Below are 12,428 nucleotides of genomic sequence, written 5' to 3' on the forward strand. Positions count from 1 at the left end.
TGTGAATCATCTTGGGACAGCATTTTTTCATTATTAAATGAACAGTTGCACACTGGTCTTTGCTTTCCTACTGATAAGCAAAACTTATTTCAAAATATACAATTGGAAACAAGGTATCACAATTCAGTAACATTTTATCCTGCAGTATCAATATCAGTCTGCAAATATACTGCTGGAAATAAAGATGTGGAAGCTTCCAGGACAAAATCCATCTATCCTTATCATTTACTGCTGAATCTCTATTCAGGCAAACTCCAGTTGAAGACAACAAACAGTACCTGAGCAAATGCAGGATAGAACTACAGAATAATATACCCCTCTACCTACCCATGTTTTTAACATCCATTCTTATCAATGGCTTCACACTTTAAAGACTCTCCAAATACCACTACTGACTAAAATCAGAATCGGAGCATTTTCCTTACAATTATTTGTGGTTTGATTGAGAGCAAGCTGACCATTACAGGCAAGAGAGAAACTTGTTTCCATAATAACCTTCAAATTTTATTGTTTCAGACTGCCACCAGCTGTGGCAGTTAAGATGTGATGAAGCCTTTCTGATGAGTTTCACACTGATTCCTCTCTGTACTGCAAGAAGAAAAGTCATTATCCTGTAAATTGTATAGAAAAGATAAATCTACAGAATTAGTAGCTTTCACTTTCCACAAATTTTGTGTGTGCAAGTGAAACACATGAAAAAAAAAAGCAATGAAAACACAAGACTCCAACAAAATTTAACAAAAAGCAGGAATTGTGGAAAAAATACGACATTTTTCCCTAGCCTCCTTTAGTCTTAAGTGTTATCACAGCACCAGCTTCTGGAGAAGGGAGTGAAGATTTAGTGTGAATCTTATATTAGTACTTGTTGGCTATTGGGCAAAGAGAAAAGGGTTGCTTTTTTCTTCAATTTTTTTTTTTTTTTAATAAAGGCAGATTGCAGGTCTTTAACGTTACTCGGAGCCAGAGATGCTACATGAAAGGAGAGAGAAGCGCTGCTGCCATAACAACCCTTTGACGGGGAACTTTGGGATACAGACAGTTACTACTCTACCTACAACCAACCTTGTGCATTATGACACGTAAAACCCAGAAAACGCCAGAGCATCCCATCATTCGCACTCTGGGCAGCAAAAGCGAAACGAACGGGAGACTTGTTCTCCCCACAGCCCCCAGCTTTATTTAATTATTTTTTTTTTTTTGAGGAGGGGCGTCATGAAAGTCCATTTGAGCTCCGAGTCCTCCCCGCAGCCGCTCTCCATCCCCCGCGGGAAGGGCCGAGCTCCAGCGGGCCCCGGGATGGGGACTGAGACCCTCCTCCATCCCTCTCCCAGGGGGATGACTGCGGGGTAGCGGCCAGCTCTTCCCAGACGGGTCCACCCCACCTTCAAAACGCCTTTTCCCAAAGTTAAGGCGCTGCCCCCTTGCTCCGAGCCGCTCCCCCGGGAGCAAGAAAGCTCAAGGGGCTCCCGGCTCCCGTGGGCAGAGCGGGGCTGTCGGGGTGTCCGTGTGCGAGACCCGCGTGGGAACGGGGAGCAGCCCCTGCCCCGAGGGGCCGCGGGGACACCCCTGCCTGCCTCCCCCGACCCCGCAAGGGCATCCCTGCTGTGTACGCCCCAGCCCCCCTGCAGGGACACCCCTGCTGTCCCCCCCTCCCCCCCCGCGGGGACACCCCCGCCGCTCCCCGGGGCTCCCCCGGGCTGGGAGCTGCCGTTCCCACGGGAGCGCGGTGCGGTCCCCGCCGTCCCCCCGGGGCAGCTCCGGTGCGGCAGGCGGGAGGGAGGGAGGGAGGGAGGGAAGAAGGGAGGCGATGCACGGCAGGTGCCTTTTTTTGGGGCCGGGGAGGCAGGGCCCGGCGACTCACCCGTCCGAGGCGGGGGCTGCGGGTGTCGCGGCCGCGGCGCTGCCCCCGGGGCGCGGGGGGCTGCGGGGCAGGAGGAGCAGCGGGGAGCGGCGGGGCCCGGGCTGCTCCTGGGCGCGCTCTCGCTGCCCATCCCCGGCGCTGCCGCCGCCGCCGCCGCCGGAGGAGGATGCGAAGGAACGGCGGCCCCGGGCACGCGCGGAGGGAAGGGGAGGGGGGCGGGGGGGGGGGGGGGGAGCGGAGCGGGGGCGCGCGGCGGAGCGGGAGCGGTCGGGCAGCGCGGGCGCCCGCAGCCCCTCAGTCCCTCGGCCCTTTTCCCCTCCCAGCTCTCGTTTTAATCATCCCATCCTTCCTCCATCCCTCGTCCTCCCGCTCCTCCACTCCTCCATCTTTCCATCCCCCCGTTATCTCTCCTTCCCTCCCTCCTGACGCCCCCCGGGGCCGCGCTGCTGCCCCACCGGGAGAGGCCACCTGCTCCTCTGAAGGGCAGGAGATGCCCAGCATCCCTCCCTCGCTCCCCACAACCCGCAGGGAAAAAGCGCCTGTCCTGCTTTTCCCTCTTCTCTCTCCTCTTTTATTTATTTTTTTTTTTTTTTTAACAAAACCGTGCTGCTCTAGGGAAAAAAAAAAGGCGGTAAACAAGAGGAAAACCTCTAGAGGATGATAATAGTTGACTGTACGAGAATTAAACCATATGTGGGAATAGTTCTGAAAGCAGTCCCAAACCTAAAGGACTTCCCAGATGTTTATTTAGGATCAAGAGTAATTATTTTAACATTAGAAATAAAAGAAAAAAACAGTTCAAAGTGCGTTGTGTAAACCGGAGACCCCTAAATCAAGTATGTCAAATAAACAAGCACACTGAAAGCTGGCTTTCAATTCTTTACCCTTGCTTTGAACTCTCCCTGCATTATATAATGTTGATGGAGTGCTGCGGGTACATTTGGGGAAAAGACAGAGTGATGATGAGAACACAGCATTATTTATTAGAGTACGATAGTAGCCTTACCTGCCAGGTAGTTGTTTCAGAGGTTCATCTGTGCATTTCTAGTCGGCTCTTCAAGTATTTACTAGATGCTCAATGCAGACATATGATTCCCGGGTGTCAGTGTCTCTGTCCTAGGCGTTTCTGAATGGCTTGTGGATTATTAACTTACCATGCTTTTCTGCTCTGCCTTGTACCAGGAGCTCTGCAGGTATCAGCAGCTCCCACTTGTGAAACCAGGGAAGGGAGAGATTGGGTAGGTTTCCACGTAGCTCCACATTTCAAACTGCTGATTTGCTGTAAGCGCTACAGCCACTTAGAGAATCGGTCTGATCTCATAACAAGTTTATTCCAAAAGACAGGCCTGACACAAAGTTTGCTAAAACGAATACAAATATTTCTTTGTCCATAGTGGGAGTTGGTTCAAACCACTGTGAGCTCACTGTTGGCCTGAAGGTGTTTCTGAGTGCCACTGTTCTAGGAAAAGCTAGTAAGGACTCCTTGGGGAAAGGAAAAATTACTAAGATGTGCACCTTTTTCATAAAGTTGTTGAGAGAAGTTCAGGGACCTGATTCTGCTTTTGGCAAAAACATGTACTAAAAGGCAGGGTACAGCTTTAGAGGCTGTAGTTTAGAGGATGGTGAGTTAGAGGATGTCTTCTTATCTCCATAGGCTCAACCAATCCACCAAATACAGTAGGCAAGGGGAGGCAAAGAAAGGACATTGCAAAATTATTAGGTCAAATTTGGGGCATCTGTAAAGCCAGTAGGAACAAGAACTCAAATGTTCCATTTTGAGCCGTCACTGCTTACAAGAAAGTTCTCAGCAAACGTCTTTCAGTGTTTTTCTCTTTTCTGGTCTCAGTCCTGGTATTAGATTTGAGCAACTCTTCAACTTGTAGATTTCTGTTATTTCCACTGTACTTGTTCCCCCCACCCCCTTCCTGCCTTCTCCAGCAGGGGCTCTAGGCTATTGAGAGAGACAGAAGTCAGGGAATGGAAAAGGAACCTGGCAGTGGGAATGGTGTAGGCTCTGCATAGATAAAGACATCTTAAACAAGAGCTTATCTCGTGTGATCATCACAGAAATTGGCTTATATTTTTTAATATCGCTACTACAGGGCTTTAGTCTGGGGCTTTAGTGTATTTAATGCAGTTTATTTTTGTTCGGGTTTTTTATTTTTTTTTGGTTGGTTTTTATTTGGTCTCTCCCTTCTCTTGTTATGTAGCTGCTGATGAACAGCTCCAGTAAAGACAACCAAGACTGGTAGTTATAGTGATTCCTAAGAAATGGGAGACTGAGGGTAAACACTTTTTCTCTGATATTCAGAATAGGAAATGAACTGTTGAGGTCCTGTTTGTTCTCAGATGTATGACTTCATCTCTCTTAGTTCTGAGTAAAACTTTTGTCTGCATCAATGGAAGCACGCATATGCCCACAGAAAATTTTTCCTTCACCAAAATGATTTTTTTGAAAATAAATCAATTTTTCAAGAAAATTACAGGGCTCACTTCAGATTCTCACATGCTTTTTATGTATATGTACATGGATCTATATTTGTGTACAAGGATTTATCAAGATTTTTCTTGTTTTAAACTGCAGGAGCATTTTGTTCATGAAGAATGCAAACATTAGCCATTACATTTCAGAGCCATTGAGGTGAACTGGTAAATTCTTAGATATGAGGTTGCATCTCTTATATAAAACTCATGTGTGAGAGGGCTAAACATTTTTTTTCTCATTGGAGAGAAAATGCAAGCCTTTTGTGATTACACCATTGTCACAAATATTGCATTTGCAAAAGCTGGCTGCTGAGCTTGCTACCTTAGACTCAAAACATATGTGGGCTGTTTTCTGAAGATTCCAAAATATTTTCAGAAGGCACAGTTTGATAAAAGGTTTAATCTGCATATTAGGAAATATTTGGACGTTAATAGACATTTTAAAAGTAAAAAAAAGTAGAGACTATTTTTTTTTACAGCAGGATGTTGTAAAGGTCAAAAGAAACAGAAAAAAAATTAAAAATTAAACTGAAAGGCAACAACCTCTCCCCCCTCAGATAGCTCCCCGACCCCAAAAGTGGATATCTATCAAAATCATGTAAAAACCCCTAAGGATTTATTTTTTACCTAACATGGTTTGAACATTTCTGTCAGGTATGCTTCTAAAGTAGGAATGTTTAGGCACTTAATAAAATCTGACATGCGGTACTGAGTTGTGTGCTGTGCTACTGATGATGTTTCCATAAAGTTAGTCCCACCAGCATCTGCAGAGGCAGGACTTCTCTTTTCATCTCCATTCATTTGGGAGGATCCAGAACCCGCTCTCATGGGAATCCTGTGTGCATTTTCCTATTTGTAATTGATTGTTGGCTTGGGGGTTAACTGCATCATTTAAAAATCCATCATCCTTTGGTTTACTGTTCTTGACGTTCATTAGTTATGGCTTGCCTTAAACTTGGCCCTGATTCTACAGCTGGATTGACTAATGCTAGTACCTGGTGCTGTGCAATCAGCCTTAATGACCTTGATGAGCGCAGTGGCCCGTTGCAGTTTGCAGGGTTGTAGGATGAGGAGTAGGATCCTAGATTCAGACAGGAATTCTGTGGTAGAGTGAGAGCTGAACTCAGGCTGAGGCTTTGGATATGATTAAGACTAAAAATAACACAAAATATTACTAATATCTGAATCTGTTAAAAGTACTGTGTGTTCTCAGTTTATACTTTACAGCAGGTTGAACTCATTTAACTCTGATATCTGAGTGGTTTAAGTCTCCATTCTTAGGCACATTTATAGCACCTGCTAATACCTCTATTTTAAAGAAAATAAAATAAATCACTTACTAAAATATCTTCTATACTGGAATATAGAAATCCAAACATATAGATGCTGGTATAATTTACTCCTATTTTGACCAAATGTAAAAGGGACAAATAATTGAACTGGGGAGGTTTCATATGGAAGAAGACAACTCTCAGCAACAAATTCTGTGCATCAGAGCATTCTCTGCAGAACAACTCTCTGCAGGACAACTGTACGCAGCCAACTCTCTGTGGGAATATCTCTGTGAAGAGAGTTAGGGTTAGCATTAAGGTTAGGGTTTGGGGCTCCCTGAGAAGAGTTGTCCCGTGAAATGCTGGCTGAAGAGAGTAGTTCTAGACCCATTTAGTAGTCTTACAGAGTCTCATAATATGCAGTAAATCTTTACTGTTCTACTCTCCAAGGAGAGTTTTGAGTAAATAATAATGACTTTGGCCTCTTGGATAAACAAAGATAGATGTACTGAGAAAAATCTAATTATGGATTCTCCTGCCTTAGCTCCTATCTTATACACCAGCATTATATCATTGACACTTCATATGTATAGTCTGGCAGTGTTGTACTAAAATGAAACTTAATGCAGGAAAAAAGAAACATAAATACATCAACAGATTCATTTCTCTATTAATTCAGTATTAAATCTGGTGATTTTAGAAACAAAGAATGTATCAATTTCTTTGAACATTAGGTAGTATTACCAAGTCAATACAGCTACGCTGCAAGCTCTAATCTGTTCTGTGTACCATCAACAGAATTGTTCACTAAGGGCTGTATCTTCACAAGGAGTGATTTAAAGTTTTTCCTACAGTAGTTTAGAGTAGCAGCAATTCTGTCATAGTAAGAAAATCTTAATCTTGTGGAAACAAGATATTGCATGCTTTATCTGATTTACTCTGAGTTAAACAATCTAAACAGCTAAAAGATCTGGGTTTTTTTGTTTTTAATTCTTTGTTTGTTTGCTTTAAATGCAAGTGGTCCTATAAAAGGAGCTCTGGAAGACATTTCCTTATCAGTGACTCACAAAACTATGCAGTAGAAGTCTACTATGTAGGCAGGCACAGCTTAATTTCAGATTGATACATTCTGCAGAATATTCTAAGTGTTATTGAGTGCATTACTGGAAAAAAAAATCTGAGGTCCCAGTTTTTCTGGCATTTTTACTGCTAACACTGAGAAGATTAGAAATAGTCTTTTCATGTTAAAGGCCAGCAAGGTTGGACAGAGCCTACAGTTAGAAAAATTGACAAGTTTTCTGTTTGAAATGTGTTTCTGTATAGACGAGATTGAGCTAATAGAGGCAAGTGAAGCATTGAACTCCATAGTAACCCTTTCTACAGTGTCCTTGCAGAGACATATATAGCTTTAGAAGTCTTTTCACCCATGTAAGAGTCACACTCTGAGTGGTTTTCCTCAGTATACATTACAACTCTTAAAGATTAATTATAGGTTATAGATCTGTTTCTTTGTTTTGACCTCTTCTCTAACATTCCTGGTTTCATTCATTTGTCTCTAAGGACCATAAGCTGGTTGGAGTCAGAAACCATCTTTTTATACTCACATTTTACAGTACGTAGGACAGCAGTCATGTTCCACCAGTATGGTTCCAAATAGCAGCTAGTAATAGTGATAACATATCATCTCCAAATCCTGTATTCACATACATTAGACAGCTAGGAGATGCAGAAAAATATACAATAAAGTAGGAAGCAGCCATGAAAAGTTTGTGCATGCAGACAAGCGAAAATTGGTAGCTCACAGAGGGATTTGAGGAGCTGCCTTTGTGCTGACTGTAGGAGATACAGTGAAAAGAAAAATTTGGTGATTTGGAAACTTCTACCTCAAGACTGTATGCAGTGAAAGGTTGTCATTCCAATTAATGATAAGTTAGCGTTCAAATCTTCTCTGCAAATTTGCAGAGCAAGTCGGACTATATTTTGATTTGTTTATGCTGGGTGATGTTAAAAGCACAGGATAATTCCGGATCATTCTGGATCATTCCAGATCATTCCTATGCTTAATGAACCATTGAAGAAACAATAGTCACAAAATCCACTTGCATTTAACAGATGGAAACTTCTAAGAAAGTACATTTGGAAAAGTTTCAGGTTTTTGCATACTGAAGATAAGCAACGTTCCTTTGTAGGTAGGAGTTATTCTTTCCTTTTGCTATCTAGCACCAATATTTGTTGTTTGCATCCTATCATTTGGAAAGTCGTTCAATGTTGAATTAAAGATTTAGTTACATTAAATTTGTCACTTCCATTGGTAAGATGCACCAATGATTAATTACTCTCCTTGATAATATTTGTTTCTTCTTCCTAATGTGTACTTTTCTGTCTCCACCTTATCCAGAAATTGAATCTTGTTATGCTGATGTCTGTCAGATTAAAGCGTCCCAAATATCAGAAGTCTACTCCTCAGGGTCTTTACGAACTATAATGAAGTTGCCTTTTAAACTTCTGCTTGATACACTATGTAGGTTGTGAATCAGAATAGCAGGCCTGATAATGAGTCTCTCCAACCACTCTGGCTCATAAAATGGTGTGACATTTGGAAGAATTTCTTAAGGATGTCTGCATATTTTTTTTTAATAACACTTTAATTGTAATCACACATTCTTAAAAAAAAAAGAAGAAAAAAAAGAAAAGGAAAAGAAAAGAAAACTAAAAACACAGATCCCATCCCTCAAAATTCTCTTCAGAGGCCCGATTCTCCTGACTGGCTATATCTGGAGCTGTGTTTTGTCTACATTATTCAAACACTGCACTATGGGGTAGATCTGTAAATGATCAGATGCTATGATGTTTCAGTAGCTTTCTCACTCTTGTTTCTGAATGCTTCAAAGCCTTTAGTTCAATGCATCCTCCTGTCAGCTCTTTGACACAAAATGCTAGTATTTTCCTTTTTAAACAAAAGGAACTGAGGCACAGAGTGACTTAGAAAAATGCTGTCAAAAACATCGGTTCATTTAGGCTGCCAAATTTCAGATACTCAGACACAGATTTTTTTTAAACCTTAAAAGTACAGGCAGGGAAATTAGTCCAAGGAGATCATTAGCCTAAGGAGGTACTAACATCTTCTCATGGGTGTTAGGCATGTATCTTCTCAGTTTCTTTTGAAAATCCCTGTAGACATATTTTGCAATTTTTGGTACCTAAGTATATTTAAAAATATACTTGGAAGCCTTATTTTCCAAATATTTAGAATTGCTATAGCACTTTGTATATCCAGAACACAACTCAAATATACTTCACTTGCAGATGTGAGCACTCAACACTTTTGTAAGTCCCCATATGTCTTGGGTTGAATATTTACAAGAATTCTTTCTTCTTACTTATCTTTTGCTCAAGAACTCGTTTTTTCTTCTGTCACTGCATACAATTCTTTACTTTTCCCCTTTACTTAAGCAGTTCGGTTACTTCAATACTCAGCTTCTCAAGTCCTTTACCAGGAGGACAGTGATGTTGTTGATTTCTTCCTCCTGAACTGTGTATAAATTTAGTGCTGTTTTGACTTTCTAACAAAGCCTTCATTGACTTGCATTTTCAAATAACTTCTGAATTTATTCTCTATGGTGTGCATTACGTATGTCAGATACTCGTTTCCTTGTTCTCTTGGTGACTCTTAAAATGACTTTCATTGACCTCCAGGAGATGCATTCCTTTAATGCTCAGAGGCTGATAATGTGCAAGCTGTATACAGCCTTGAAGCCTCTGGGCTTGGGCCCACGCTTCCATGACCCCTGCTAGCACCCTGCATTTGTTTTACGCTGTGCTGTGTTGTTATTCTGGACTCATAGATAATTCATTCTACGCAGATTAACTACCAGAATAGTTGCCTGATAATGAGTATCTATTACTTACAGGAAATATATCAACATTACAACAACAGTAGGTGCTGCACACAAAATTATACAAAGCTAAGCAAGGCTAAAATAAATTAGGTTATATCTACCTGGTCATTAGGCAACTGTGGTTTCAACTAAGCAAGCTGAAACAAACCTTGGGACTGACAAAGGCAAGACCAGACAGAGAGAGTATGAACAGCCTCATTGTTAGTCCTTGCAGTTATTAAAAATCCTGCAGCCTATTACTAGCCACAGTGATGCTACTTTTGCTTGGCTATGGGGACACACTAGTTACCTCATTTGGGAATCTAAAATTAGATGAAGTGAATCTAGCACAGCATGCTGTAGGTAATGCTATAGGAGGCTCCTGGACTTCATTGAAGATAACTTCTTAGTCCAGCTGATAGAGACTGCCACCCAAGGAGATGCAATACCGGACCTTATGGTCACCAATACAAATGAACTCATCAGTGATATCAGGATTGGAGGCAGCCTGGGCTGCAGTGGTCATGCACTGGTGGAGTTCAAGGTCGAGAGGAATATGGGACAGGTAAAGAGTATAGTCAGGACACTAAATTTCAGGAAAGAAGACCTCCAGCTCTTCAAGGAATTACTCAGTAGGACCCCCTGGGACATGGTCCTCCGAGGCAAAGTAGTGGAATAGAGCTGGAAAATGTTCAAGGATGCTTTCCATAAAGCGCAAGAGTACTCAGTCCTGATATGTAGAAAATCAGGAAGGGAAGGGAAAAGACTAGTGTGGCTGAGTCAAGACCCGCTGGTCAAACTAAAGAAGAAAAGAGAACTGCACAGGCAGTGCAAGCAGGGACAGGTTACCTGGGATGTGTATAGGGACACTGCCTGGTTGTGTAAGTATGAAATCAAGAAGGCTAAGGCTCAGCTGGAGCTGAACTTGGCAAGGGAAGTAAAGACTAACAAGAAGGGCTTCTAAGGTACATCAATCAAAAGAGGAAGGTCAAAGAGAACATACCCCCACTGACGGCTGGAAGTGGTGATCATGTATCAAGAGACGACGAGAAGGCTGAGGTACTAATAAAATTTTGCCTCAGTCTTCACTGATAACCTCTCTCCTCACCCCTCCTGGGTCATGGGACAGCAAGATGGTGACCAGGGGGGTAAGTCCTCTCCCGTTGTAGAGGAGGATCAGGTTCGTGACCACCTGAGGAACATAAACATATGTAAGTCTATGGGACCTAATGAGATGCATCCCAGAGTCCTGAGAGAACTGGCAGATGTGGTTGCCAAGCCACTTTCCATGATATTTGAAAAGTCATGGCGATCAGGAGAAGTCCCTGGTGACTGGAAGAAGGATAATGTTGTGCCCATTTTTAAAAAAGAGGAGAAAAGATGACCCTGGGAACTACCGACCTGTCAGCCTCACCTCTGTGCCTGGGAAGATCATAGAACAGATCCTTCTAGAAGCTCTGCTAAAGCACATAGAGGACATGGAAGTGATTAATGGCAGCCAGCATGGCTTCACCAGGGGCAAATCCTGTATGACCACCTTAGTGGCTTTCTATGATGGGACACAGGTAAACTGACACGTTATCTATCCAGACTTCTGTAAGGCCTTTGACACAGTCCCCCACAACATCCTCCTCTCTAAATTGGAGAGATATGGATTTGATGGGTGGAGGGTTTGGTGGATAAGGAACTGGTTGGAAGGTCATATTCAGGAGTAGTGGTCAATGGCTCAGAGTCCAGATGGAGATCCATGACTAGTGGTGTCCCTCAGGGGTCCATACTGAGACTGGTGCTCTTTAATATCATCATCAATGATATTGTCAGTGAGATTGAGTGCACCCTCAACAAGTCTGCAGATGATACCAAGCTGAGTGGCGTAGTTGCCACTCCAGAAGGATGGAATGTCATCCAGAGGGACCTGGACAGGCTGGATAAGTGGGCCTGTGAGAACCTCATGAAGTTCAACAGGGCCATGTGCAAGCTCCTACACCTGGGCTGGAGCAATCTCCAATTTCAGTACACCATAGGTGATGATGTTATTGAGAGCTGCCCTGCAGAGCAGGTCTTGGGGGTGATGCTGAGAGGAGTGTCTTTGTTAGGTATCTTGCGGGGGAGTGTGTAAGCCATGTCAGTACATTTGGATGGTTCCCTGTTTGTTCTGGTGTGCACAGACTCTGACTCCACATTTGCATATGGACCACAATAATAGTGTGTAATAGCAATAGTGACCTCTGCCAGCACTGTAAAATTTTAGAAGAGGCAAGTCAAGCAACATATGCAGTGCCCTGGGGTGTTGCCTCTACCTTGCACACTATGACCTGGTAGATCTGCAGTGTCCATGTTTCCAAGTTGTAGGTCTTGACCAGGCCATATATGGAATGGAGTAGTTTTCTTTTTTGATGTTCACCTCCAGTACACTGAGGGTACTCCAGAACCAGAAAATGTCTGTATTTGGGAGATAAGGCCATGAGGATGCTGATGGAGCATTTTGATAAAGCAGTTTCGCTGCAGCCAAAGAAAGACATCTGAAAACACCATCTAGATCATTGGACTTCCAGCCAAACCATTAAGCAAGAGAGTAAACTCAAACCACATAGAATCAGATTCTAGGTTCAAACTTACACCAGTACCTCCTCTTAAAGTCACTGCCAGCAACCTATCTACATCCAGAGGCAGAAAGTGGTCTTTAGAAGTAATTAAATGACTCTTGATTATTGCCATAAGTGGATTAGTGTGGTGAATTGATGCAGCCTGCGGGAAACCACTCAGTAGGCACCACAAAGCACTCTGCAAAATGCTTATCTATTGCGAATCTTGCGAGCCTGCAAGAATCCTGAGGCTTAAACAATCCCTAACAAATCGTTGTGCTGCGATCAAACACTTGCCAGCTGATGGCATTGACTCTACACCGTCTTATGCTGTAACAGCATACAATGC

At 42.9% G+C, this 12,428-nt stretch overlaps 1 protein-coding gene across 1 annotated transcript in view; it reads right to left on the reverse strand.

The window, feature by feature from the left end:
* Positions 1-2,977, reverse strand: part of FUT9 (fucosyltransferase 9) — a 96,027-nt gene extending 93,050 nt beyond the window's left edge. The window contains exon 1 of the mRNA XM_069851174.1: positions 2,868-2,977. The gene's annotated coding sequence lies outside the window, so the exon portion shown is untranslated. The remainder of the gene's footprint in view (positions 1-2,867) is intronic.
* Positions 2,978-12,428: the final 9,451 nt, after the last annotated feature.

Source organism: Phaenicophaeus curvirostris, chromosome 2 (genome assembly GCF_032191515.1).
Source record: "Phaenicophaeus curvirostris isolate KB17595 chromosome 2, BPBGC_Pcur_1.0, whole genome shotgun sequence".
Lineage (NCBI taxonomy): Eukaryota > Metazoa > Chordata > Aves > Cuculiformes > Cuculidae > Phaenicophaeus > Phaenicophaeus curvirostris.